The sequence below is a fragment of the Salvelinus namaycush genome, unplaced genomic scaffold, assembly GCF_016432855.1.
Source record: "Salvelinus namaycush isolate Seneca unplaced genomic scaffold, SaNama_1.0 Scaffold47, whole genome shotgun sequence".
NCBI lineage: Eukaryota > Metazoa > Chordata > Actinopteri > Salmoniformes > Salmonidae > Salvelinus > Salvelinus namaycush.
Window position 1 is genome coordinate 416,209 of NW_024061164.1, and position 26,622 is coordinate 442,830.

Here is a 26,622-nt window from a genome sequence, read left to right on the forward strand (position 1 = left end):
GCGCACAAAAAACTTTGGTTTTGTATGGCATTGGAAGATTTTGACTCTGGCAAACACTGATAAGATGGCCCACTGCCACCGCGAAAGCACAGGACTTGGTATCTGAGTGGTGAAGCCGATGAACTACATGTGTGGATTGGAACACAAACATCTTCGCAAAACAGATGTTTTTTCTTCTCTTGCATGGCCCCACATGAATATAGAATCCCTGCACAATCCTAGAGCGACTGATAAGATTCAGGAATTGAAGAATAGCTTTACCAAGGGCAACCTCAACGGTGGGATTTGAACCGAAACCTCCCCACACTTAATCAAGCACTGTAGACCACTCGGCCTGACAACACATTTGTTAAATGTCTCGATGGGATCGACACATGGCCCTGCAATTGCTATGCTTAACTTTCATTGATTTCAATCAAGGGTTTAAATACAGCAACTACAGTTTGTGGGGGCATCTGCCACAAGAAGGGAAAAGGATGAGGTGGCCGAGTGGTTAAGGCGATGGACTGCTAATCCATTGTGCTATGCACGCATGGGTTCGAATCCCATCCTCATCGTGCGCACAAAAAAACTTTGGTTTTGTATGGCATTGGAAGATTTTGACTCTCGCAAACACTGATAAGATGGCCCACTGCCACCGCGAAAGCACAGGACTTGGTATCTGAGTGGTGAAGCCGATGAACTACATGTGTGGATTGGAACACAAACATCTTCGCAAAACAGATGTTTTTTCTTCTCTTGCATGGCCCCACATGAATATAGAATCCCTGCACAATCCTAGAGCGACTGATAAGATTCAGGAATTGAAGAATAGCTTTACCAAGGGCAACCTCAACGGTGGGATTTGAACCGAAACCTCCCCACACTTAATCAAGCACTGTAGACCACTTGGCCTGACAACACATTTGTTAAATGTCTCGATGGGATCGACACATGGCCCTGCAATTGGTATGCTTAACTTTCATTGATTTCAATCAAGGGTTTAAATACAGCAACTACAGTTTGTGGGGGCATCTGCCACAAGAAGGAAAAAGGATGAGGTGGCCGAGTGGTTAAGGCGATGGACTGCTAATCCATTGTGCTATGCACGCATGGGTTCGAATCCCATCCTCATCGTGCGCACAAAAAAACTTTGGTTTTGTATGGCATTGGAAGATTTTGACTCTCGCAAACACTGATAAGATGGCCCACTGCCACCGCGAAAGCACAGGACTTGGTATCTGAGTGGTGAAGCCGATGAACTACATGTGTGGATTGGAACACAAACATCTTCGCAAAACAGATGTTTTTTCTTCTCTTGCATGGCCCCACATGAATATAGAATCCCTGCACAATCCTAGAGCGACTGATAAGATTCAGGAATTGAAGAATAGCTTTACCAAGGGCAACCTCAACGGTGGGATTTGAACCGAAACCTCCCCACACTTAATCAAGCACTGTAGACCACTCGGCCTGACAACACATTTGTTAAATGTCTCGATGGGATCGACACATGGCCCTGCAATTGCTATGCTTAACTTTCATTGATTTCAATCAAGGGTTTAAATACAGCAACTACAGTTTGTGGGGGCAACTGCCACAAGACAGAAAAAGGATGAGGTGGCCGAGTGGTTAAGGCGATGGACTGCTAATCCATTGTGCTATGCACGCATGGGTTCGAATCCAATCCTCATCGTGCGCACAAACAATAAATCTATGTTTTGTTCAAAAAATGTGCATATTTTAGCTATAAATCAGTTTTACATTACTGCTACCATCATAGCTAAAGTCAGAAATCGCACGGGAGTAGCCAGAGTAAATACAGACACCAACGTCAACTACCTAATTACTCATCATAAAACATTTCAGAAAAATATATGGTGTATAGCAAAATGAAAGACAAAGATCATGTGAATACAGACAATATTTCCGATTTTCTAAGTGTTTTACAGCGAAAACACAATATATCGTTATATTAGCTTACTGCAATGGCTAACACACAAAAGCATTGATTCCAAGTAATCGGTAGCGATAGCACAGCTCGACAGATATATTAAATAGCATCCCAAATTGGGTCCTTATCTTTGTTGATCTTCCATCAGAATGTTGTAAAGGGGTCCATTGTCCAGTACCGTCTTTCTTTTGGATCCAGAACGAACTATTTCCCTCTTGAAATAGCAAGCACACTGGCCGTGCGGCGCTAACCTCTCCTTCATGAAAGAATTCTTCCAAAGCATCACGTCTAAAGTCCCGAATAAATTTCAATAATATAATTAAACTATATTGAAAAAACATACTTTAGGATGATATTGTGACATGTATCAAGTCAAATCGAAGCCGGAGATTATATTCATGTATAACGACACGTTTCCAGGAGGCAATACAAAGTCCAACTTCGCGCCATGGAGAAAAAAAATTATGGCCGTCCTCTCACTCCAAGAGGCTGTGTTCATTCCCTGAACGAGATATTCAAGTGCTTTCTGCTCTCACTTCCGCATGACAGCCAGGGGAAGGCGTATGACGTGTTTCTATGGTCCCAAGTGACATGCCCTTTTATGGACAAGCTCTTGAAAAGAGACCTCGCATTTGGAAATCTCACTTCCGGATAGGAAATGGGCTGTAAAAATAGTTCTGTTCCACTTAGAGAAATAATTCAAACGTTTTTAGAAACTAGAGACTGTTTTCTATCCAATAGTAGTAATAATATGCATATTGTAAGAGCAAAAATTGATTAAGAGGCCGTTTGAAAATGGGCACATATTTTCCAGTTTTTCCAATACGCCCCCTGCAGCCATAAGAAGTTAAGTGTTTTACAGCGAAAACACAATATAGCATTATATTAGCTTACTACAATAGCCAACCACACAACAGCATTGATTCAAGCCAACAATAGCGATAACGAATAAACCAGCAAAAGATATTAATTTTTTCACTAACCTTCTCAAACTTCTTCAGATGACAGTCCTATAACATCATATTACACAATACATATAGAGTTTGTTCGAAAATGTGCATATTTAGCGGCACAAATCGTGGTTATACAATGAGAATAGTAGCCAAGCTGCCAACAATATGTCGGGAGAAATCTTGGGAGAGGCACCTAATCTAATCAGTAACTAATCATAAACTTGACTAAAAAATACAGGTTGGACAGCAAATGAAAGATACATTAGTTCTTAATGCAACCGCTGTGTTAGATTTTTTAAATTAACGTTACTACGACATACAGCGTGCGTTAAAGCGAGACCGCACCGAAATTAATGGCGGAACAGTAGTTTTACATTTTTCAACAGAACAACGAATTAACATCATAAATACTTCTTACTTTTTGATGAGCTCCCATCAGAATCTTGGGCAAGTTGTCCTTTGTCCAGAGGAATCGTTGCTCGGTTGTAGATTGTCGCCTTCAACTTTGGAATTAGCAGTAAACATTAGCCATATGGCGAAGACGTGTCCAACTCACCATAACGCAGCACAAATAAAATACCGAAAATCGCAATATACTGATATAAACTGATATAACTCGGTTTAAAATAACAACATTATGATGTCTTTAACACCTATATCGAATAAAATCAGAGCCGGATATATCTAAGGCCTATAACGGTAGCTTTCCAGAACGCCATCCTGAGGTCTGTCTTGCGTCATGGCGAAAGATGAAAAGACTGGACCCCACGTTCCCAGCCCATTTATATGGCCTCAGATCTTCGCAAAACAGATGAGTTTTTTCTTCTCTTGCATGCCCCACATGAATATAGAATCCCTGCACAATCCTAGAGCGACTGATAAGATTCAGGAATTGAAGAATAGCTTTACCAAGGGCAACCTCAACGGTGGGATTTGAACCGAAACCTCCCCACACTTAATCAAGCACTGTAGACCACTCGGCCTGACAACACATTTGTTAAATGTCTCGATGGGATCGACACATGGCCCTGCAATTGCTATGCTTAACTTTCATTGATTTCAATCAAGGGTTTAAATACAGCAACTACAGTTTGTGGGGGCAACTGCCACAAGACAGAAAAAGGATGAGGTGGCCGAGTGGTTAAGGCGATGGACTGCTAATCCATTGTGCTATGCACGCATGGGTTTGAATCCCATCCTCATCGTGCGCACAAAAAACTTTGGTTTTGTATGGCATTGGAAGATTTTGACTCTCGGCAAACACTGATAAGATGGCCCACTGCCACCGCGAAAGCACAGGACTTGGTATCTGAGTGGTGAAGCCGATGAACTACATGTGTGGATTGGAACACAAACATCTTCGCAAAACAGATGTTTTTTCTTCTCTTGCATGGCCCCACATGAATATAGAATCCCTGCACAATCCTAGAGCGACTGATAAGATTCAGGAATTGAAGAATAGCTTTACCAAGGGCAACCTCAACGGTGGGATTTGAACCGAAACCTCCCCACACTTAATCAAGCACTGTAGACCACTCGGCCTGACAACACATTTGTTAAATGTCTCGATGGGATCGACACATGGCCCTGCAATTGCTATGCTTAACTTTCATTGATTTCAATCAAGGGTTTAAATACAGCAACTACAGTTTGTGGGGGCAACTGCCACAAGACAGAAAAAGGATGAGGTGGCCGAGTGGTTAAGGCGATGGACTGCTAATCCATTGTGCTATGCACGCATGGGTTCGAATCCCATCCTCTTCGTGCGCACAAAAGAACTTTGGTTTTGTATGGCATTGGAAGATTTTGACTCTGGCAAACACTGATAAGATGGCCCACTGCCACCGCGAAAGCACAGGACTTGGTATCTGAGTGGTGAAGCCGATGAACTACATGTGTGGATTGGAACACAAACATCTTCGCAAAACAGATGTTTTTTCTTCTCTTGCATGGCCCCACATGAATATAGAATCCCTGCACAATCCTAGAGCGACTGATAAGATTCAGGAATTGAAGAATAGCTTTACCAAGGGCAACCTCAACGGTGGGATTTGAACCGAAACCTCCCCACACTTAATCAAGCACTGTAGACCACTCTGGCCTGACAACACATTTGTTAAATGTCTCGATGGGATCGACACATGGCCCTGCAATTGCTATGCTTAACTTTCATTGATTTCAATCAAGGGTTTAAATACAGCAACTACAGTTTGTGGGGGCATCTGCCACAAGAAGGAAAAAGGATGAGGTGGCCGAGTGGTTAAGGCGATGGACTGCTAATCCATTGTGCTATGCACGCATGGGTTCGAATCCCATCCTCATCGTGCGCACAAAAAACTTTGGTTTTGTATGGCATTGGAAGATTTTGACTCTGGCAAACACTGATAAGATGGCCCACTGCCACCGCGAAAGCACAGGACTTGGTATCTGAGTGGTGAAGCCGATGAACTACATGTGTGGATTGGAACACAAACATCTTCGCAAAACAGATGTTTTTTCTTCTCTTGCATGGCCCCACATGAATATAGAATCCCTGCACAATCCTAGAGCGACTGATAAGATTCAGGAATTGAAGAATAGCTTTACCAAGGGCAACCTCAACGGTGGGATTTGAACCGAAACCTCCCCACACTTAATCAAGCACTGTAGACCACTCGGCCTGACAACACATTTGTTAAATGTCTCGATGGGATCGACACATGGCCCTGCAATTGCTATGCTTAACTTTCATTGATTTCAATCAAGGGTTTAAATACAGCAACTACAGTTTGTGGGGGCAACTGCCACAAGACAGAAAAAGGATGAGGTGGCCGAGTGGTTAAGGCGATGGACTGCTAATCCATTGTGCTATGCACGCATGGGTTCGAATCCCATCCTCATCGTGCGCACAAAAAACTTTGGTTTTGTATGGCATTGGAAGATTTTGACTCTCGGCAAACACTGATAAGATGGCCCACTGCCACCGCGAAAGCACAGGACTTGGTATCTGAGTGGTGAAGCCGATGAACTACATGTGTGGATTGGAACACAAACATCTTCGCAAAACAGATGTTTTTTCTTCTCTTGCATGGCCCCACATGAATATAGAATCCCTGCACAATCCTAGAGCGACTGATAAGATTCAGGAATTGAAGAATAGCTTTACCAAGGGCAACCTCAACGGTGGGATTTGAACCGAAACCTCCCCACACTTAATCAAGCACTGTAGACCACTCGGCCTGACAACACATTTGTTAAATGTCTCGATGGGATCGACACATGGCCCTGCAATTGCTATGCTTAACTTTCATTGATTTCAATCAAGGGTTTAAATACAGCAACTACAGTTTGTGGGGGCAACTGCCACAAGACAGAAAAAGGATGAGGTGGCCGAGTGGTTAAGGCGATGGACTGCTAATCCATTGTGCTATGCACGCATGGGTTCGAATCCCATCCTCATCGTGCGCACAAAAAACTTTGGTTTTGTATGGCATTGGAAGATTTTGACTCTGGCAAACACTGATAAGATGGCCCACTGCCACCGCGAAAGCACAGGACTTGGTATCTGAGTGGTGAAGCCGATGAACTACATGTGTGGATTGGAACACAAACATCTTCGCAAAACAGATGTTTTTTCTTCTCTTGCATGGCCCCACATGAATATAGAATCCCTGCACAATCCTAGAGCGACTGATAAGATTCAGGAATTGAAGAATAGCTTTACCAAGGGCAACCTCAACGGTGGGATTTGAACCGAAACCTCCCCACACTTAATCAAGCACTGTAGACCACTCGGCCTGACAACACATTTGTTAAATGTCTCGATGGGATCGACACATGGCCCTGCAATTGCTATGCTTAACTTTCATTGATTTCAATCAAGGGTTTAAATACAGCAACTACAGTTTGTGGGGGCAACTGCCACAAGACAGAAAAAGGATGAGGTGGCCGAGTGGTTAAGGCGATGGACTGCTAATCCATTGTGCTATGCACGCATGGGTTCGAATCCCATCCTCATCGTGCGCACAAAAAAACTTTGGTTTTGTATGGCATTGGAAGATTTTGACTCTGGCAAACACTGATAAGATGGCCCACTGCCACCGCGAAAGCACAGGACTTGGTATCTGAGTGGTGAAGCCGATGAACTACATGTGTGGATTGGAACACAAACATCTTCGCAAAACAGATGTTTTTTCTTCTCTTGCATGGCCCCACATGAATATAGAATCCCTGCACAATCCTAGAGCGACTGATAAGATTCAGGAATTGAAGAATAGCTTTACCAAGGGCAACCTCAACGGTGGGATTTGAACCGAAACCTCCCCACACTTAATCAAGCACTGTAGACCACTCGGCCTGACAACACATTTGTTAAATGTCTCGATGGGATCGACACATGGCCCTGCAATTGCTATGCTTAACTTTCATTGATTTCAATCAAGGGTTTAAATACAGCAACTACAGTTTGTGGGGGCAACTGCCACAAGACAGAAAAAGGATGAGGTGGCCGAGTGGTTAAGGCGATGGACTGCTAATCCATTGTGCTATGCACGCATGGGTTCGAATCCCATCCTCATCGTGCGCACAAAAAACTTTGGTTTTGTATGGCATTGGAAGATTTTGACTCTGGCAAACACTGATAAGATGGCCCACTGCCACCGCGAAAGCACAGGACTTGGTATCTGAGTGGTGAAGCCGATGAACTACATGTGTGGATTGGAACACAAACATCTTCGCAAAACAGATGTTTTTTCTTCTCTTGCATGGCCCCACATGAATATAGAATCCCTGCACAATCCTAGAGCGACTGATAAGATTCAGGAATTGAAGAATAGCTTTACCAAGGGCAACCTCAACGGTGGGATTTGAACCGAAACCTCCCCACACTTAATCAAGCACTGTAGACCACTCGGCCTGACAACACATTTGTTAAATGTCTCGATGGGATCGACACATGGCCCTGCAATTGCTATGCTTAACTTTCATTGATTTCAATCAAGGGTTTAAATACAGCAACTACAGTTTGTGGGGGCAACTGCCACAAGACAGAAAAAGGATGAGGTGGCCGAGTGGTTAAGGCGATGGACTGCTAATCCATTGTGCTATGCACGCATGGGTTCGAATCCCATCCTCATCGTGCGCACAAAAAAACTTTGGTTTTGTATGGCATTGGAAGATTTTGACTCTGGCAAACACTGATAAGATGGCCCACTGCCACCGCGAAAGCACAGGACTTGGTATCTGAGTGGTGAAGCCGATGAACTACATGTGTGGATTGGAACACAAACATCTTCGCAAAACAGATGTTTTTTCTTCTCTTGCATGGCCCCACATGAATATAGAATCCCTGCACAATCCTAGAGCGACTGATAAGATTCAGGAATTGAAGAATAGCTTTACCAAGGGCAACCTCAACGGTGGGATTTGAACCGAAACCTCCCACACTTAATCAAGCACTGTAGACCACTCGGCCTGACAACACATTTGTTAAATGTCTCGATGGGATCGACACATGGCCCTGCAATTGCTATGCTTAACTTTCATTGATTTCAATCAAGGGTTTAAATACAGCAACTACAGTTTGTGGGGGCAACTGCCACAAGCAGGAAAAAGGATGAGGTGGCCGAGTGGTTAAGGCGATGGACTGACTAACCTAGAACCAACCTAAATAACCTAGAAAAAACTACCTCAGATGACAGTCCTATAACATGTTACACAATAAATCTAGTTTTGTTCAAAAAATGTGCATATTTTAGCTATAAATCAGTTTTACATTACTGCTACCATCATAGCTAAAGTCAGAAATCGCACGGGAGTAGCCAGAGTAAATACAGACACCAACGTCAACTACCTAATTACTCATCATAAAACATTTCAGAAAAATATATGGTGTATAGCAAAATGAAAGACAAAGATCATGTGAATACAGACAATATTTCCGATTTTCTAAGTGTTTTACAGCGAAAACACAATATATCGTTATATTAGCTTACTGCAATGGCTAACACACAAAAGCATTGATTCCAAGTAATCGGTAGCGATAGCACAGCTCGACAGATATATTAAATAGCATCCCAAATTGGGTCCTTATCTTTGTTGATCTTCCATCAGAATGTTGTAAAGGGGTCCATTGTCCAGTACCGTCTTTCTTTTGGATCCAGAACGAACTATTTCCCTCTTGAAATAGCAAGCACACTGGCCGTGCGGCGCTAACCTCTCCTTCATGAAAGAATTCTTCCAAAGCATCACGTCTAAAGTCCCGAATAATTCAATAATATAATTAAACTATATTGAAAAACATACTTGAGGATGATAATGTGCATGTATCAAGTCAATCGAAGCCGGAGATTATATTCATGTATAACGACACGTTCCAGGAGGCAATACAAAGTCCACTTCGCGCCATGGAGAAAAAAATTATGGCCGTCCTCTCACTCCAAGAGGCTGTGTTCATTCCCTGAACGAGATATTCAAGTGCTTTCTGCTCTCACTTCCGCTGACAGCCAGGGGAAGGCGTATGACGTGTTCTATGGTCCCAAGTGACATGCCCTTTTATGGACAAGCTCTTGAAAAGAGACCTCGCATTGGAATCTCACTTCCGATAGAAATGGGCTGTAAAAATAGTTCTGTTCCACTTAGAGAAATAATTCAAACGTTTTTAGAAACTAGAGACTGTTTTCTATCCAATAGTAGTAATAATATGCATATTGTAAGAGCAAAAATTGATTAAGAGGCCGTTTGAAAATGGGCACATATTTTCCAGTTTTTCCAATACGCCCCCTGCAGCCATAAGAAGTTAAGTGTTTTACAGCGAAAACACAATATAGCATTATATTAGCTTACTACAATAGCCAACCACACAACAGCATTGATTCAAGCCAACAATAGCGATAACGAATAAACCAGCAAAAGATATTAATTTTTTCACTAACCTTCTCAAACTTCTTCAGATGACAGTCCTATAACATCATATTACACAATACATATAGAGTTTGTTCGAAAATGTGCATATTTAGCGGCACAAATCGTGGTTATACAATGAGAATAGTAGCCAAGCTGCCAACAATATGTCGGGAGAAATCTTGGGAGAGGCACCTAATCTAATCAGTAACTAATCATAAACTTGACTAAAAAATACAGGTTGGACAGCAAATGAAAGATACATTAGTTCTTAATGCAACCGCTGTGTTAGATTTTTTAAATTAACGTTACTACGACATACAGCGTGCGTTAAAGCGAGACCGCACCGAAATTAATGGCGGAACAGTAGTTTTACATTTTTCAACAGAACAACGAATTAACATCATAAATACTTCTTACTTTTTGATGAGCTCCCATCAGAATCTTGGCAAGTTGTCCTTTGTCCAGAGGAATCGTTGCTCGGTTGTAGATTGTCGCCTTCAACTTTGGAATTAGCAGTAAACATTAGCCATATGGCGAAGACGTGTCCAACTCACCATAACGCAGCACAAATAAAATACCGAAAATCGCAATATACTGATATAAACTGATATAACTCGGTTTAAAATAACAACATTATGATGTCTTTAACACCTATATCGAATAAAATCAGAGCCGGATATATCTAAGGCCTATAACGGTAGCTTTCCAGAACGCCATCCTGAGGTCTTTTGACTCTGGCAAACACTGATAAGATGGCCCACTGCCACCGCGAAAGCACAGGACTTGGTATCTGAGTGGTGAAGCCGATGAACTACATGTGTGGATTGGAACACAAACATCTTCGCAAAACAGATGTTTTTTCTTCTCTTGCATGGCCCCACATGAATATAGAATCCTGCACAATCCTAGAGCGACTGATAAGATTCAGGAATTGAAGAATAGCTTTACCAAGGGCAACCTCAACGGTGGGATTTTGAACCGAAACCTCCCCACACTTAATCAAGCACTGTAGACCACTCGGCCTGACAACACATTTGTTAAATGTCTCGATGGATCGACACATGGCCCTGCAATTGCTATGCTTAACTTTCATTGATTTCAATCAAGGGTTTTAAATACAGCAACTACAGTTTGTGGGGGCAACTGCCACAAGTACAGAACAAGGATGAGGTGGCCCGAGTGGTTAAGGCGATGGACTGCTAATCCATTGTGCTATGCACGCATGGGTTCGAATCCCATCCTCATCGTGCGCACAAAAAAACTTTGGTTTTGTATGGCATTGGAAGATTTTGACTCTGGCAAACACTGATAAGATGGCCCACTGCCACCGCGAAAGCACAGGACTTGGTATCTGAGTGGTGAAGCCGATGAACTACATGTGTGGATTGGAACACAAACATCTTCGCAAAACAGATGTTTTTTCTTCTCTTGCATGGCCCCACATGAATATAGAATCCCTGCACAATCCTAGAGCGACTGATAAGATTCAGGAATTGAAGAATAGCTTTACCAAGGGCAACCTCAACGGTGGGATTTGAACCGAAACCTCCCCACACTTAATCAAGCACTGTAGACCACTCGGCCTGACAACACATTTGTTAAATGTCTCGATGGGATCGACACATGGCCCTGCAATTGCTATGCTTAACTTTCATTGATTTCAATCAAGGGTTTAAATACAGCAACTACAGTTTGTGGGGGCAACTGCCACAAGACAGAAAAAGGATGAGGTGGCCGAGTGGTTAAGGCGATGGACTGCTAATCCATTGTGCTATGCACGCATGGGTTCGAATCCCATCCTCATCGTGCGCACAAAAAAACTTTGGTTTTGTATGGCATTGGAAGATTTTGACTCTGGCAAACACTGATAAGATGGCCCACTGCCACCGCGAAAGCACAGGACTTGGTATCTGAGTGGTGAAGCCGATGAACTACATGTGTGGATTGGAACACAAACATCTTCGCAAAACAGATGTTTTTTCTTCTCTTGCATGGCCCCACATGAATATAGAATCCCTGCACAATCCTAGAGCGACTGATAAGATTCAGGAATTGAAGAATAGCTTTACCAAGGGCAACCTCAACGGTGGGATTTGAACCGAAACCTCCCCACACTTAATCAAGCACTGTAGACCACTCGGCCTGACAACACATTTGTTAAATGTCTCGATGGGATCGACACATGGCCCTGCAATTGCTATGCTTAACTTTCATTGATTTCAATCAAGGGTTTAAATACAGCAACTACAGTTTGTGGGGGCAACTGCCACAAGACAGAAAAAGGATGAGGTGGCCGAGTGGTTAAGGCGATGGACTGCTAATCCATTGTGCTATGCACGCATGGGTTCGAATCCCATCCTCATCGTGCGCACAAAAAACTTTGGTTTTGTATGGCATTGGAAGATTTTGACTCTGGCAAACACTGATAAGATGGCCCACTGCCACCGCGAAAGCACAGGACTTGGTATCTGAGTGGTGAAGCCGATGAACTACATGTGTGGATTGGAACACAAACATCTTCGCAAAACAGATGTTTTTTCTTCTCTTGCATGGCCCCACATGAATATAGAATCCCTGCACAATCCTAGAGCGACTGATAAGATTCAGGAATTGAAGAATAGCTTTACCAAGGGCAACCTCAACGGTGGGATTTGAACCGAAACCTCCCCACACTTAATCAAGCACTGTAGACCACTCGGCCTGACAACACATTTGTTAAATGTCTCGATGGGATCGACACATGGCCCTGCAATTGCTATGCTTAACTTTCATTGATTTCAATCAAGGGTTTAAATACAGCAACTACAGTTTGTGGGGGCAACTGCCACAAGACAGAAAAAGGATGAGGTGGCCGAGTGGTTAAGGCGATGGACTGCTAATCCATTGTGCTATGCACGCATGGGTTCGAATCCCATCCTCATCGTGCGCACAAAAAAACTTTGGTTTTGTATGGCATTGGAAGATTTTGACTCTGGCAAACACTGATAAGATGGCCCACTGCCACCGCGAAAGCACAGGACTTGGTATCTGAGTGGTGAAGCCGATGAACTACATGTGTGGATTGGAACACAAACATCTTCGCAAAACAGATGTTTTTTCTTCTCTTGCATGGCCCCACATGAATATAGAATCCCTGCACAATCCTAGAGCGACTGATAAGATTCAGGAATTGAAGAATAGCTTTACCAAGGGCAACCTCAACGGTGGGATTTGAACCGAAACCTCCCCACACTTAATCAAGCACTGTAGACCACTCGGCCTGACAACACATTTGTTAAATGTCTCGATGGGATCGACACATGGCCCTGCAATTGCTATGCTTAACTTTCATTGATTTCAATCAAGGGTTTAAATACAGCAACTACAGTTTGTGGGGGCAACTGCCACAAGACAGAAAAAGGATGAGGTGGCCGAGTGGTTAAGGCGATGGACTGCTAATCCATTGTGCTATGCACGCATGGGTTCGAATCCCATCCTCATCGTGCGCACAAAAAAACTTTGGTTTTGTATGGCATTGGAAGATTTTGACTCTGGCAAACACTGATAAGATGGCCCACTGCCACCGCGAAAGCACAGGACTTGGTATCTGAGTGGTGAAGCCGATGAACTACATGTGTGGATTGGAACACAAACATCTTCGCAAAACAGATGTTTTTTCTTCTCTTGCATGGCCCCACATGAATATAGAATCCCTGCACAATCCTAGAGCGACTGATAAGATTCAGGAATTGAAGAATAGCTTTACCAAGGGCAACCTCAACGGTGGGATTTGAACCGAAACCTCCCCACACTTAATCAAGCACTGTAGACCACTCGGCCTGACAACACATTTGTTAAATGTCTCGATGGGATCGACACATGGCCCTGCAATTGCTATGCTTAACTTTCATTGATTTCAATCAAGGGTTTAAATACAGCAACTACAGTTTGTGGGGGCAACTGCCACAAGACAGAAAAAGGATGAGGTGGCCGAGTGGTTAAGGCGATGGACTGCTAATCCATTGTGCTATGCACGCATGGGTTCGAATCCCATCCTCATCGTGCGCACAAAAAACTTTGGTTTTGTATGGCATTGGAAGATTTTGACTCTGGCAAACACTGATAAGATGGCCCACTGCCACCGCGAAAGCACAGGACTTGGTATCTGAGTGGTGAAGCCGATGAACTACATGTGTGGATTGGAACACAAACATCTTCGCAAAACAGATGTTTTTTCTTCTCTTGCATGGCCCCACATGAATATAGAATCCCTGCACAATCCTAGAGCGACTGATAAGATTCAGGAATTGAAGAATAGCTTTACCAAGGGCAACCTCAACGGTGGGATTTGAACCGAAACCTCCCCACACTTAATCAAGCACTGTAGACCACTCGGCCTGACAACACATTTGTTAAATGTCTCGATGGGATCGACACATGGCCCTGCAATTGCTATGCTTAACTTTCATTGATTTCAATCAAGGGTTTAAATACAGCAACTACAGTTTGTGGGGGCAACTGCCACAAGACAGAAAAAGGATGAGGTGGCCGAGTGGTTAAGGCGATGGACTGCTAATCCATTGTGCTATGCACGCATGGGTTCGAATCCCATCCTCATCGTGCGCACAAAAAACTTTGGTTTTGTATGGCATTGGAAGATTTTGACTCTGGCAAACACTGATAAGATGGCCCACTGCCACCGCGAAAGCACAGGACTTGGTATCTGAGTGGTGAAGCCGATGAACTACATGTGTGGATTGGAACACAAACATCTTCGCAAAACAGATGTTTTTTCTTCTCTTGCATGGCCCCACATGAATATAGAATCCCTGCACAATCCTAGAGCGACTGATAAGATTCAGGAATTGAAGAATAGCTTTACCAAGGGCAACCTCAACGGTGGGATTTGAACCGAAACCTCCCCACACTTAATCAAGCACTGTAGACCACTCGGCCTGACAACACATTTGTTAAATGTCTCGATGGGATCGACACATGGCCCTGCAATTGCTATGCTTAACTTTCATTGATTTCAATCAAGGGTTTAAATACAGCAACTACAGTTTGTGGGGGCAACTGCCACAAGACAGAAAAAGGATGAGGTGGCCGAGTGGTTAAGGCGATGGACTGCTAATCCATTGTGCTATGCACGCATGGGTTCGAATCCCATCCTCATCGTGCGCACAAAAAACTTTGGTTTTGTATGGCATTGGAAGATTTTGACTCTGGCAAACACTGATAAGATGGCCCACTGCCACCGCGAAAGCACAGGACTTGGTATCTGAGTGGTGAAGCCGATGAACTACATGTGTGGATTGGAACACAAACATCTTCGCAAAACAGATGTTTTTTCTTCTCTTGCATGGCCCCACATGAATATAGAATCCCTGCACAATCCTAGAGCGACTGATAAGATTCAGGAATTGAAGAATAGCTTTACCAAGGGCAACCTCAACGGTGGGATTTGAACCGAAACCTCCCCACACTTAATCAAGCACTGTAGACCACTCGGCCTGACAACACATTTGTTAAATGTCTCGATGGGATCGACACATGGCCCTGCAATTGCTATGCTTAACTTTCATTGATTTCAATCAAGGGTTTAAATACAGCAACTACAGTTTGTGGGGGCAACTGCCACAAGACAGAAAAAGGATGAGGTGGCCGAGTGGTTAAGGCGATGGACTGCTAATCCATTGTGCTATGCACGCATGGGTTCGAATCCCATCCTCATCGTGCGCACAAAAAACTTTGGTTTTGTATGGCATTGGAAGATTTTGACTCTGGCAAACACTGATAAGATGGCCCACTGCCACCGCGAAAGCACAGGACTTGGTATCTGAGTGGTGAAGCCGATGAACTACATGTGTGGATTGGAACACAAACATCTTCGCAAAACAGATGTTTTTTCTTCTCTTGCATGGCCCCACATGAATATAGAATCCCTGCACAATCCTAGAGCGACTGATAAGATTCAGGAATTGAAGAATAGCTTTACCAAGGGCAACCTCAACGGTGGGATTTGAACCGAAACCTCCCCACACTTAATCAAGCACTGTAGACCACTCGGCCTGACAACACATTTGTTAAATGTCTCGATGGGATCGACACATGGCCCTGCAATTGCTATGCTTAACTTTCATTGATTTCAATCAAGGGTTTAAATACAGCAACTACAGTTTGTGGGGGCAACTGCCACAAGACAGAAAAAGGATGAGGTGGCCGAGTGGTTAAGGCGATGGACTGCTAATCCATTGTGCTATGCACGCATGGGTTCGAATCCCATCCTCATCGTGCGCACAAAAAACTTTGGTTTTGTATGGCATTGGAAGATTTTGACTCTGGCAAACACTGATAAGATGGCCCACTGCCACCGCGAAAGCACAGGACTTGGTATCTGAGTGGTGAAGCCGATGAACTACATGTGTGGATTGGAACACAAACATCTTCGCAAAACAGATGTTTTTTCTTCTCTTGCATGGCCCCACATGAATATAGAATCCCTGCACAATCCTAGAGCGACTGATAAGATTCAGGAATTGAAGAATAGCTTTACCAAGGGCAACCTCAACGGTGGGATTTGAACCGAAACCTCCCCACACTTAATCAAGCACTGTAGACCACTCGGCCTGACAACACATTTGTTAAATGTCTCGATGGGATCGACACATGGCCCTGCAATTGCTATGCTTAACTTTCATTGATTTCAATCAAGGGTTTAAATACAGCAACTACAGTTTGTGGGGGCAACTGCCACAAGACAGAAAAAGGATGAGGTGGCCGAGTGGTTAAGGCGATGGACTGCTAATCCATTGTGCTATGCACGCATGGGTTCGAATCCCATCCTCATCGTGCGCACAAAAAACTTTGGTTTTGTATGGCATTGGAAGATTTTGACTCTGGCAAACACTGATAAGATGGCCCACTGCCACCGCGAAAGCACAGGACTTGGTATCTGAGTGGTGAAGCCGATGAACTACATGTGTGGATTGGAACACAAACATCTTCGCAAAACAGATGTTTTTTCTTCTCTTGCATGGCCCCACATGAATATAGAATCCCTGCACAATCCTAGAGCGACTGATAAGATTCAGGAATTGAAGAATAGCTTTACCAAGGGCAACCTCAACGGTGGGATTTGAACCGAAACCTCCCCACACTTAATCAAGCACTGTAGACCACTCGGCCTGACAACACATTTGTTAAATGTCTCGATGGGATCGACACATGGCCCTGCAATTGCTATGCTTAACTTTCATTGATTTCAATCAAGGGTTTAAATACAGCAACTACAGTTTGTGGGGGCAACTGCCACAAGACAGAAAAAGGATGAGGTGGCCGAGTGGTTAAGGCGATGGACTGCTAATCCATTGTGCTATGCACGCATGGGTTCGAATCCCATCCTCATCGTGCGCACAAAAAACTTTGGTTTTGTATGGCATTGGAAGATTTTGACTCTGGCAAACACTGATAAGATGGCCCACTGCCACCGCGAAAGCACAGGACTTGGTATCTGAGTGGTGAAGCCGATGAACTACATGTGTGGATTGGAACACAAACATCTTCGCAAAACAGATGTTTTTTCTTCTCTTGCATGGCCCCACATGAATATAGAATCCCTGCACAATCCTAGAGCGACTGATAAGATTCAGGAATTGAAGAATAGCTTTACCAAGGGCAACCTCAACGGTGGGATTTGAACCGAAACCTCCCCACACTTAATCAAGCACTGTAGACCACTCGGCCTGACAACACATTTGTTAAATGTCTCGATGGGATCGACACATGGCCCTGCAATTGCTATGCTTAACTTTCATTGATTTCAATCAAGGGTTTAAATACAGCAACTACAGTTTGTGGGGGCAACTGCCACAAGACAGAAAAAGGATGAGGTGGCCGAGTGGTTAAGGCGATGGACTGCTAATCCATTGTGCTATGCACGCATGGGTTCGAATCCCATCCTCATCGTGCGCACAAAAAACTTTGGTTTTGTATGGCATTGGAAGATTTTGACTCTGGCAAACACTGATAAGATGGCCCACTGCCACCGCGAAAGCACAGGACTTGGTATCTGAGTGGTGAAGCCGATGAACTACATGTGTGGATTGGAACACAAACATCTTCGCAAAACAGATGTTTTTTCTTCTCTTGCATGGCCCCACATGAATATAGAATCCCTGCACAATCCTAGAGCGACTGATAAGATTCAGGAATTGAAGAATAGCTTTACCAAGGGCAACCTCAACGGTGGGATTTGAACCGAAACCTCCCCACACTTAATCAAGCACTGTAGACCACTCGGCCTGACAACACATTTGTTAAATGTCTCGATGGGATCGACACATGGCCCTGCAATTGCTATGCTTAACTTTCATTGATTTCAATCAAGGGTTTAAATACAGCAACTACAGTTTGTGGGGGCAACTGCCACAAGACAGAAAAAGGATGAGGTGGCCGAGTGGTTAAGGCGATGGACTGCTAATCCATTGTGCTATGCACGCATGGGTTCGAATCCCATCCTCATCGTGCGCACAAAAAACTTTGGTTTTGTATGGCATTGGAAGATTTTGACTCTGGCAAACACTGATAAGATGGCCCACTGCCACCGCGAAAGCACAGGACTTGGTATCTGAGTGGTGAAGCCGATGAACTACATGTGTGGATTGGAACACAAACATCTTCGCAAAACAGATGTTTTTTCTTCTCTTGCATGGCCCCACATGAATATAGAATCCCTGCACAATCCTAGAGCGACTGATAAGATTCAGGAATTGAAGAATAGCTTTACCAAGGGCAACCTCAACGGTGGGATTTGAACCGAAACCTCCCCACACTTAATCAAGCACTGTAGACCACTCGGCCTGACAACACATTTGTTAAATGTCTCGATGGGATCGACACATGGCCCTGCAATTGCTATGCTTAACTTTCATTGATTTCAATCAAGGGTTTAAATACAGCAACTACAGTTTGTGGGGGCAACTGCCACAAGACAGAAAAAGGATGAGGTGGCCGAGTGGTTAAGGCGATGGACTGCTAATCCATTGTGCTATGCACGCATGGGTTCGAATCCCATCCTCATCGTGCGCACAAAAAACTTTGGTTTTGTATGGCATTGGAAGATTTTGACTCTGGCAAACACTGATAAGATGGCCCACTGCCACCGCGAAAGCACAGGACTTGGTATCTGAGTGGTGAAGCCGATGAACTACATGTGTGGATTGGAACACAAACATCTTCGCAAAACAGATGTTTTTTCTTCTCTTGCATGGCCCCACATGAATATAGAATCCCTGCACAATCCTAGAGCGACTGATAAGATTCAGGAATTGAAGAATAGCTTTACCAAGGGCAACCTCAACGGTGGGATTTGAACCGAAACCTCCCCACACTTAATCAAGCACTGTAGACCACTCGGCCTGACAACACATTTGTTAAATGTCTCGATGGGATCGACACATGGCCCTGCAATTGCTATGCTTAACTTTCATTGATTTCAATCAAGGGTTTAAATACAGCAACTACAGTTTGTGGGGGCAACTGCCACAAGACAGAAAAGGTTAAGGTGGCTGAGTGGTTAAGGCGATGGACTGCTAATCCATTGTGCTATGCACGCATGGGTTCGAATCCCATCCTCATTGTGCGCACAAAAAACTTTGGTTTTGTATGGCATTGGAAGATTTTGACTCTGGCAAACACTGATAAGATGGCCCACTGCCACCGCGAAAGCACAGGACTTGGTATCTGAGTGGTGAAGCCGATGAACTACATGTGTGGATTGGAACACAAACATCTTCGCAAAACAGATGTTTTTTCTTCTCTTGCATGGCCCCACATGAATATAGAATCCCTGCACAATCCTAGAGCGACTGATAAGATTCAGGAATTGAAGAATAGCTTTACCAAGGGCAACCTCAACGGTGGGATTTGAACCGAAACCTCCCCACACTTAATCAAGCACTGTAGACCACTCGGCCTGACAACACATTTGTTAAATGTCTCGATGGGATCGACACATGGCCCTGCAATTGCTATGCTTAACTTTCATTGATTTCAATCAAGGGTTTAAATACAGCAACTACAGTTTGTGGGGGCAACTGCCACAAGAAGGAAAAAGGATGAGGTGGCCGAGTGGTTAAGGCGATGGACTGCTAATCCATTGTGCTATGCACGCATGGGTTCGAATCCCATCCTCATCGTGCGCACAAAAAATCTTTGGTTTTGTATGGCATTGGAAGATTTTGACTCTGGCAAACACTGATAAGATGGCCCACTGCCACCGCGAAAGCACAGGACTTGGTATCTGAGTGGTGAAGCCGATGAACTACATGTGTGGATTGGAACACAAACATCTTCGCAAAACAGATGTTTTTTCTTCTCTTGCATGGCCCCACATGAATATAGAATCCCTGCACAATCCTAGAGCGACTGATAAGATTCAGGAATTGAAGAATAGCTTTACCAAGGGCAACCTCAACGGTGGGATTTGAACCGAAACCTCCCCACACTTAATCAAGCACTGTAGACCACTCGGCCTGACAACACATTTGTTAAATGTCTCGATGGGATCGACACATGGCCCTGCAATTGCTATGCTTAACTTTCATTGATTTCAATCAAGGGTTTAAATACAGCAACTACAGTTTGTGGGGGCAACTGCCACAAGACAGAAAAAGGATGAGGTGGCCGAGTGGTTAAGGCGATGGACTGCTAATCCATTGTGCTATGCACGCATGGGTTCGAATCCCATCCTCATCGTGCGCACAAAAAAACTTTGGTTTTGTATGGCATTGGAAGATTTTGACTCTGGCAAACACTGATAGATGGCCCACTGCCACCGCGAAAGCACAGGACTTGGTATCTGAGTGGTGAAGCCGATGAACTACATGTGTGGATTGGAACACAAACATCTTCGCAAAACAGATGTTTTTTCTTCTCTTGCATGGCCCCACATGATATAGAATCCCTGCACAATCCTAGAGCGACTGATAAGATTCAGGAATTGAAGAATAGCTTTACCAAGGGCAACCTCAACGGTGGGATTTGAACCGAAACCTCCCCACACTTAATCAAGCACTGTAGACCACTCGGCCTGACAACACATTTTTTAAATGTCTCGATGGATTTATGTTAGCTCACCACCAAATAAAAAAAGAGGACAGACATTTTTCACAGCACAAGTAGGATGCAAGTAGCATGCACAAGCCAACCTAACTAACCTAGAACCAACCTAAATAACCTAGAAAAAACTACCTCAGATGACAGTCCTATAACATGTTACACAATAAATCTATGTTTTGTTCAAAAAATGTGCATATTTTAGCTATAAATCAGTTTTACATTACTGCTACCATCATAGCTAAAGTCAGAAATCGCACGGGAGTAGCCAGAGTAAATACAGACACCAACGTCAACTACCTAATTACTCATCATAAAACATTTCAGAAAAATATATGGTGTATAGCAAAATGAAAGACAAAGATCATGTGAATACAGACAATATTTCCGATTTTCTAAGTGTTTTACAGCGAAAACACAATATATCGTTATATTAGCTTACTGCAATGGCTAACACACAAAAGCATTGATTCCAAGTAATCGGTAGCGATAGCACAGCTCGACAGATATATTAAATAGCATCCCAAATTGGGTCCTTATCTTTGTTGATCTTCCATCAGAATGTTGTAAAGGGGTCCATTGTCCAGTACCGTCTTTCTTTTGGATCCAGAACGAACTATTTCCCTCTTGAAATAGCAAGCACACTGGCCGTGCGGCGCTAACCTCTCCTTCATGAAAGAATTCTTCCAAAGCATCACGTCTAAAGTCCCGAATAAATTTCAATAATATAATTAAACTATATTGAAAAAACATACTTTAGGATGATATTGTGACATGTATCAAGTCAAATCGAAGCCGGAGATTATATTCATGTATAACGACACGTTTCCAGGAGGCAATACAAAGTCCAACTTCGCGCCATGGAGAAAAAAAATTATGGCCGTCCTCTCACTCCAAGAGGCTGTGTTCATTCCCTGAACGAGATATTCAAGTGCTTTCTGCTCTCACTTCCGCATGACAGCCAGGGGAAGGCGTATGACGTGTTTCTATGGTCCCAAGTGACATGCCCTTTTATGGACAAGCTCTTGAAAAGAGACCTCGCATTTGGAAATCTCACTTCCGGATAGGAAATGGGCTGTAAAAATAGTTCTGTTCCACTTAGAGAAATAATTCAAACGTTTTTAGAAACTAGAGACTGTTTTCTATCCAATAGTAGTAATAATATGCATATTGTAAGAGCAAAAATTGATTAAGAGGCCGTTTGAAAATGGGCACATATTTTCCAGTTTTTCCAATACGCCCCCTGCAGCCATAAGAAGTTAAGTGTTTTACAGCGAAAACACAATATAGCATTATATTAGCTTACTACAATAGCCAACCACACAACAGCATTGATTCAAGCCAACAATAGCGATAACGAATAAACCAGCAAAAGATATTAATTTTTTCACTAACCTTCTCAAACTTCTTCAGATGACAGTCCTATAACATCATATTACACAATACATATAGAGTTTGTTCGAAAATGTGCATATTTAGCGGCACAAATCGTGGTTATACAATGAGAATAGTAGCCAAGCTGCCAACAATATGTCGGGAGAAATCTTGGGAGAGGCACCTAATCTAATCAGTAACTAATCATAAACTTGACTAAAAAATACAGGTTGGACAGCAAATGAAAGATACATTAGTTCTTAATGCAACCGCTGTGTTAGATTTTTTAAATTAACGTTACTACGACATACAGCGTGCGTTAAAGCGAGACCGCACCGAAATTAATGGCGGAACAGTAGTTTTACATTTTTCAACAGAACAACGAATTAACATCATAAATACTTCTTACTTTTTGATGAGCTCCCATCAGAATCTTGGGCAAGTTGTCCTTTGTCCAGAGGAATCGTTGCTCGGTTGTAGATTGTCGCCTTCAACTTTGGAATTAGCAGTAAACATTAGCCATATGGCGAAGACGTGTCCAACTCACCATAACGCAGCACAAATAAAATACCGAAAATCGCAATATACTGATATAAACTGATATAACTCGGTTTAAAATAACAACATTATGTGCTATGCACGCCAGGGTTCGAATCCCATCCTCATTCGTGCGCACAAAAAAACTTTGGTTTTGTATGGCATTGGAAGATTTGACTCTGGCAAACACTGATAAGATGGCCCACTGCCACCGCGAAAGCACAGGACTTGGTATCTGAGTGGTGAAGCCGATGAACTACATGTGTGGATTGGAACACAAACATCTTCGCAAACAGATGTTTTTTCTTCTCTTGCATGGCCCCACATGAATATAGAATCCCTGCACAATCCTAGAGCGACTGATAAGATTCAGGTATTGAAGAATAGCTTTACCAAGGGCAACCTCAACGGTGGGATTTGAACCGAAACCTCCCCACACTTAATCAGCACTGTAGACCACTCGGCCTGACAACACATTTGTTAAATGTCTCGATGGGATCGACACATGGCCCTGCAATTGCTATGCTTAACTTTCATTGATTTCAATCAAGGGTTTAAATACAGCAACTACAGTTTGTGGGGGCAACTGCCACAAGACAAAAAAGGATGAGGTGGCCGATTGGTTAAGGCGATGGACTGCTAATCCATTGTGCTATGCACGCATGGGTTCAAATCCCATCCTCATCGTGCGCACAAAAAACTTTGGTTTTGTATGGCATTGGAAGATTTTGACTCTGGCAAACACTGATAAGATGGCCCACTGCCACCGCGAAAGCACAGGACTTGGTATCTGAGTGGTGAAGCCGATGAACTACATGTGTGGATTGGAACACAAACATCTTCGCAAAACAGATGTTTTTTCTTCTCTTGCATGGCCCCACATGAATATAGAATCCCTGCACAATCCTAGAGCGACTGATAAGATTCAGGAATTGAAGAATAGCTTTACCAAGGGCAACCTCAACGGTGGGATTTGAACCGAAACCTCCCCACACTTAATCAAGCACTGTAGACCACTCTGCCTGACAACACATTTGTTAAATGTCTCGATGGGATCGACACATGGCCCTGCAATTGCTATGCTTAACTTTCATTGATTTCAATCAAGGGTTTAAATACAGCAACTACAGTTTGTGGGGGCAACTGCCACAAGACAGAAAAAGGATGAGGTGGCCGAGTGGTTAAGGCGATGGACTGCTAATCCATTGTGCTATGCACGCATGGGTTCGAATCCCATCCTCATCGTGCGCACAAAAAACTTTGGTTTTGTATGGCATTGGAAGATTTTGACTCTGGCAAACACTGATAAGATGGCCCACTGCCACCGCGAAAGCACAGGACTTGGTATCTGAGTGGTGAAGCCGATGAACTACATGTGTGGATTGGAACACAAACATCTTCGCAAAACAGATGTTTTTTCTTCTCTTGCATGGCCCCACATGAATATAGAATCCCTGCACAATCCTAGAGCGACTGATAAGATTCAGGAATTGAAGAATAGCTTTACCAAGGGCAACCTCAACGGTGGGATTTGAACCGAAACCTCCCCACACTTAATCAAGCACTGTAGACCACTCGGCCTGACAACACATTTGTTAAATGTCTCGATGGGATCGACACATGGCCCTGCAATTGCTATGCTTAACTTTCATTGATTTCAATCAAGGGTTTAAATACAGCAACTACAGTTTGTGGGGGCAACTGCCACAAGACAGAAAAAGGATGAGGTGGCCGAGTGGTTAAGGCGATGGACTGCTAATCCATTGTGCTATGCACGCATGGGTTCGAATCCCATCCTCATCGTGCGCACAAAAAACTTTGGTTTTGTATGGCATTGGAAGATTTTGACTCTGGCAAACACTGATAAGATGGCCCACTGCCACCGCGAAAGCACAGGACTTGGTATCTGAGTGGTGAAGCCGATGAACTACATGTGTGGATTGGAACACAAACATCTTCGCAAAACAGATGTTTTTTCTTCTCTTGCATGGCCCCACATGAATATAGAATCCCTGCACAATCCTAGAGCGACTGATAAGATTCAGGAATTGAAGAATAGCTTTACCAAGGGCAACCTCAACGGTGGGATTTGAACCGAAACCTCCCCACACTTAATCAAGCACTGTAGACCACTCGGCCTGACAACACATTTGTTAAATGTCTCGATGGGATCGACACATGGCCCTGCAATTGCTATGCTTAACTTTCATTGATTTCAATCAAGGGTTTAAATACAGCAACTACAGTTTGTGGGGGCAACTGCCACAAGACAGAAAAAGGATGAGGTGGCCGAGTGGTTAAGGCGATGGACTGCTAATCCATTGTGCTATGCACGCATGGGTTCGAATCCCATCCTCATCGTGCGCACAAAAAACTTTGGTTTTGTATGGCATTGGAAGATTTTGACTCTGGCAAACACTGATAAGATGGCCCACTGCCACCGCGAAAGCACAGGACTTGGTATCTGAGTGGTGAAGCCGATGAACTACATGTGTGGATTGGAACACAAACATCTTCGCAAAACAGATGTTTTTTCTTCTCTTGCATGGCCCCACATGAATATAGAATCCCTGCACAATCCTAGAGCGACTGATAAGATTCAGGAATTGAAGAATAGCTTTACCAAGGGCAACCTCAACGGTGGGATTTGAACCGAAACCTCCCCACACTTAATCAAGCACTGTAGACCACTCGGCCTGACAACACATTTGTTAAATGTCTCGATGGGATCGACACATGGCCCTGCAATTGCTATGCTTAACTTTCATTGATTTCAATCAAGGGTTTAAATACAGCAACTACAGTTTGTGGGGGCAACTGCCACAAGAAGAAAAGGATGAGGTGGCCGAGTGGTTAAGGCGATGGACTGCTAATCCATTGTGCTATGCACGCATGGGTTCGAATCCCATCCTCATCGTGCGCACAAAAAACTTTGGTTTTGTATGGCATTGGAAGATTTTGACTCTGGCAAACACTGATAAGATGGCCCACTGCCACCGCGAAAGCACAGGACTTGGTATCTGAGTGGTGAAGCCGATGAACTACATGTGTGGATTGGAACACAAACATCTTCGCAAAACAGATGTTTTTTCTTCTCTTGCATGGCCCCACATGAATATAGAATCCCTGCACAATCCTAGAGCGACTGATAAGATTCAGGAATTGAAGAATAGCTTTACCAAGGGCAACCTCAACGGTGGGATTTGAACCGAAACCTCCCCACACTTAATCAAGCACTGTAGACCACTCGGCCTGACAACACATTTGTTAAATGTCTCGATGGGATCGACACATGGCCCTGCAATTGCTATGCTTAACTTTCATTGATTTCAATCAAGGGTTTAAATACAGCAACTACAGTTTGTGGGGGCAACTGCCACAAGACAGGAAAAGGATGAGGTGGCCGAGTGGTTAAGGCGATGGACTGCTAATCCATTGTGCTATGCACGCATGGGTTCGAATCCCATCCTCATCGTGCGCACAAAAAACTTTGGTTTTGTATGGCATTGGAAGATTTTGACTCTGGCAAACACTGATAAGATGGCCCACTGCCACCGCGAAAGCACAGGACTTGGTATCTGAGTGGTGAAGCCGATGAACTACATGTGTGGATTGGAACACAAACATCTTCGCAAAACAGATGTTTTTTCTTCTCTTGCATGGCCCCACATGAATATAGAATCCCTGCACAATCCTAGAGCGACTGATAAGATTCAGGAATTGAAGAATAGCTTTACCAAGGGCAACCTCAACGGTGGGATTTGAACCGAAACCTCCCCACACTTAATCAAGCACTGTAGACCACTCGGCCTGACAACACATTTGTTAAATGTCTCGATGGGATCG

At 43.6% G+C, this 26,622-nt stretch overlaps 34 non-coding genes across 34 annotated transcripts; all 34 read left to right on the plus strand.

Annotated features, from left to right (window-relative positions):
• The first annotated feature begins 475 nt into the window (after positions 1 to 475).
• On the plus strand, positions 476 to 557 carry trnas-gcu. The gene has a single exon. It is a non-coding gene; the product is annotated as a tRNA-Ser (tRNA).
• Positions 558 to 1,034: 477 nt separating this feature from the next.
• Positions 1,035 to 1,116, plus strand: trnas-gcu. The gene has a single exon. It is a non-coding gene; the product is annotated as a tRNA-Ser (tRNA).
• A 477-nt stretch (positions 1,117 to 1,593) lies between these two features.
• trnas-gcu lies at positions 1,594 to 1,675 on the plus strand. Its single transcript has one exon. It is a non-coding gene; the product is annotated as a tRNA-Ser (tRNA).
• Positions 1,676 to 4,009: 2,334 nt separating this feature from the next.
• trnas-gcu lies at positions 4,010 to 4,091 on the plus strand. Its single transcript has one exon. It is a non-coding gene; the product is annotated as a tRNA-Ser (tRNA).
• A 477-nt stretch (positions 4,092 to 4,568) lies between these two features.
• Positions 4,569 to 4,650, plus strand: trnas-gcu. The gene has a single exon. It is a non-coding gene; the product is annotated as a tRNA-Ser (tRNA).
• Positions 4,651 to 5,128: 478 nt separating this feature from the next.
• trnas-gcu lies at positions 5,129 to 5,210 on the plus strand. The gene has a single exon. It is a non-coding gene; the product is annotated as a tRNA-Ser (tRNA).
• Positions 5,211 to 5,686: 476 nt separating this feature from the next.
• Positions 5,687 to 5,768, plus strand: trnas-gcu. Its single transcript has one exon. It is a non-coding gene; the product is annotated as a tRNA-Ser (tRNA).
• Positions 5,769 to 6,245: 477 nt separating this feature from the next.
• trnas-gcu lies at positions 6,246 to 6,327 on the plus strand. Its single transcript has one exon. It is a non-coding gene; the product is annotated as a tRNA-Ser (tRNA).
• Positions 6,328 to 6,803: 476 nt separating this feature from the next.
• Positions 6,804 to 6,885, plus strand: trnas-gcu. Its single transcript has one exon. It is a non-coding gene; the product is annotated as a tRNA-Ser (tRNA).
• Positions 6,886 to 7,362: 477 nt separating this feature from the next.
• On the plus strand, positions 7,363 to 7,444 carry trnas-gcu. Its single transcript has one exon. It is a non-coding gene; the product is annotated as a tRNA-Ser (tRNA).
• A 476-nt stretch (positions 7,445 to 7,920) lies between these two features.
• trnas-gcu lies at positions 7,921 to 8,002 on the plus strand. The gene has a single exon. It is a non-coding gene; the product is annotated as a tRNA-Ser (tRNA).
• A 2,930-nt stretch (positions 8,003 to 10,932) lies between these two features.
• On the plus strand, positions 10,933 to 11,015 carry trnas-gcu. The gene has a single exon. It is a non-coding gene; the product is annotated as a tRNA-Ser (tRNA).
• Positions 11,016 to 11,492: 477 nt separating this feature from the next.
• trnas-gcu lies at positions 11,493 to 11,574 on the plus strand. Its single transcript has one exon. It is a non-coding gene; the product is annotated as a tRNA-Ser (tRNA).
• Positions 11,575 to 12,051: 477 nt separating this feature from the next.
• trnas-gcu lies at positions 12,052 to 12,133 on the plus strand. Its single transcript has one exon. It is a non-coding gene; the product is annotated as a tRNA-Ser (tRNA).
• A 476-nt stretch (positions 12,134 to 12,609) lies between these two features.
• On the plus strand, positions 12,610 to 12,691 carry trnas-gcu. The gene has a single exon. It is a non-coding gene; the product is annotated as a tRNA-Ser (tRNA).
• Positions 12,692 to 13,168: 477 nt separating this feature from the next.
• Positions 13,169 to 13,250, plus strand: trnas-gcu. The gene has a single exon. It is a non-coding gene; the product is annotated as a tRNA-Ser (tRNA).
• Positions 13,251 to 13,727: 477 nt separating this feature from the next.
• Positions 13,728 to 13,809, plus strand: trnas-gcu. The gene has a single exon. It is a non-coding gene; the product is annotated as a tRNA-Ser (tRNA).
• A 476-nt stretch (positions 13,810 to 14,285) lies between these two features.
• On the plus strand, positions 14,286 to 14,367 carry trnas-gcu. Its single transcript has one exon. It is a non-coding gene; the product is annotated as a tRNA-Ser (tRNA).
• Positions 14,368 to 14,843: 476 nt separating this feature from the next.
• Positions 14,844 to 14,925, plus strand: trnas-gcu. The gene has a single exon. It is a non-coding gene; the product is annotated as a tRNA-Ser (tRNA).
• A 476-nt stretch (positions 14,926 to 15,401) lies between these two features.
• On the plus strand, positions 15,402 to 15,483 carry trnas-gcu. The gene has a single exon. It is a non-coding gene; the product is annotated as a tRNA-Ser (tRNA).
• A 476-nt stretch (positions 15,484 to 15,959) lies between these two features.
• On the plus strand, positions 15,960 to 16,041 carry trnas-gcu. Its single transcript has one exon. It is a non-coding gene; the product is annotated as a tRNA-Ser (tRNA).
• A 476-nt stretch (positions 16,042 to 16,517) lies between these two features.
• On the plus strand, positions 16,518 to 16,599 carry trnas-gcu. The gene has a single exon. It is a non-coding gene; the product is annotated as a tRNA-Ser (tRNA).
• A 476-nt stretch (positions 16,600 to 17,075) lies between these two features.
• Positions 17,076 to 17,157, plus strand: trnas-gcu. The gene has a single exon. It is a non-coding gene; the product is annotated as a tRNA-Ser (tRNA).
• A 476-nt stretch (positions 17,158 to 17,633) lies between these two features.
• On the plus strand, positions 17,634 to 17,715 carry trnas-gcu. The gene has a single exon. It is a non-coding gene; the product is annotated as a tRNA-Ser (tRNA).
• Positions 17,716 to 18,191: 476 nt separating this feature from the next.
• trnas-gcu lies at positions 18,192 to 18,273 on the plus strand. The gene has a single exon. It is a non-coding gene; the product is annotated as a tRNA-Ser (tRNA).
• Positions 18,274 to 18,749: 476 nt separating this feature from the next.
• On the plus strand, positions 18,750 to 18,831 carry trnas-gcu. The gene has a single exon. It is a non-coding gene; the product is annotated as a tRNA-Ser (tRNA).
• A 1,033-nt stretch (positions 18,832 to 19,864) lies between these two features.
• trnas-gcu lies at positions 19,865 to 19,946 on the plus strand. Its single transcript has one exon. It is a non-coding gene; the product is annotated as a tRNA-Ser (tRNA).
• A 477-nt stretch (positions 19,947 to 20,423) lies between these two features.
• Positions 20,424 to 20,505, plus strand: trnas-gcu. The gene has a single exon. It is a non-coding gene; the product is annotated as a tRNA-Ser (tRNA).
• A 2,876-nt stretch (positions 20,506 to 23,381) lies between these two features.
• Positions 23,382 to 23,463, plus strand: trnas-gcu. The gene has a single exon. It is a non-coding gene; the product is annotated as a tRNA-Ser (tRNA).
• Positions 23,464 to 23,939: 476 nt separating this feature from the next.
• trnas-gcu lies at positions 23,940 to 24,021 on the plus strand. The gene has a single exon. It is a non-coding gene; the product is annotated as a tRNA-Ser (tRNA).
• Positions 24,022 to 24,497: 476 nt separating this feature from the next.
• Positions 24,498 to 24,579, plus strand: trnas-gcu. Its single transcript has one exon. It is a non-coding gene; the product is annotated as a tRNA-Ser (tRNA).
• A 476-nt stretch (positions 24,580 to 25,055) lies between these two features.
• trnas-gcu lies at positions 25,056 to 25,137 on the plus strand. The gene has a single exon. It is a non-coding gene; the product is annotated as a tRNA-Ser (tRNA).
• A 474-nt stretch (positions 25,138 to 25,611) lies between these two features.
• On the plus strand, positions 25,612 to 25,693 carry trnas-gcu. Its single transcript has one exon. It is a non-coding gene; the product is annotated as a tRNA-Ser (tRNA).
• Positions 25,694 to 26,169: 476 nt separating this feature from the next.
• On the plus strand, positions 26,170 to 26,251 carry trnas-gcu. Its single transcript has one exon. It is a non-coding gene; the product is annotated as a tRNA-Ser (tRNA).
• The last annotated feature ends 371 nt before the right edge of the window (positions 26,252 to 26,622 follow it).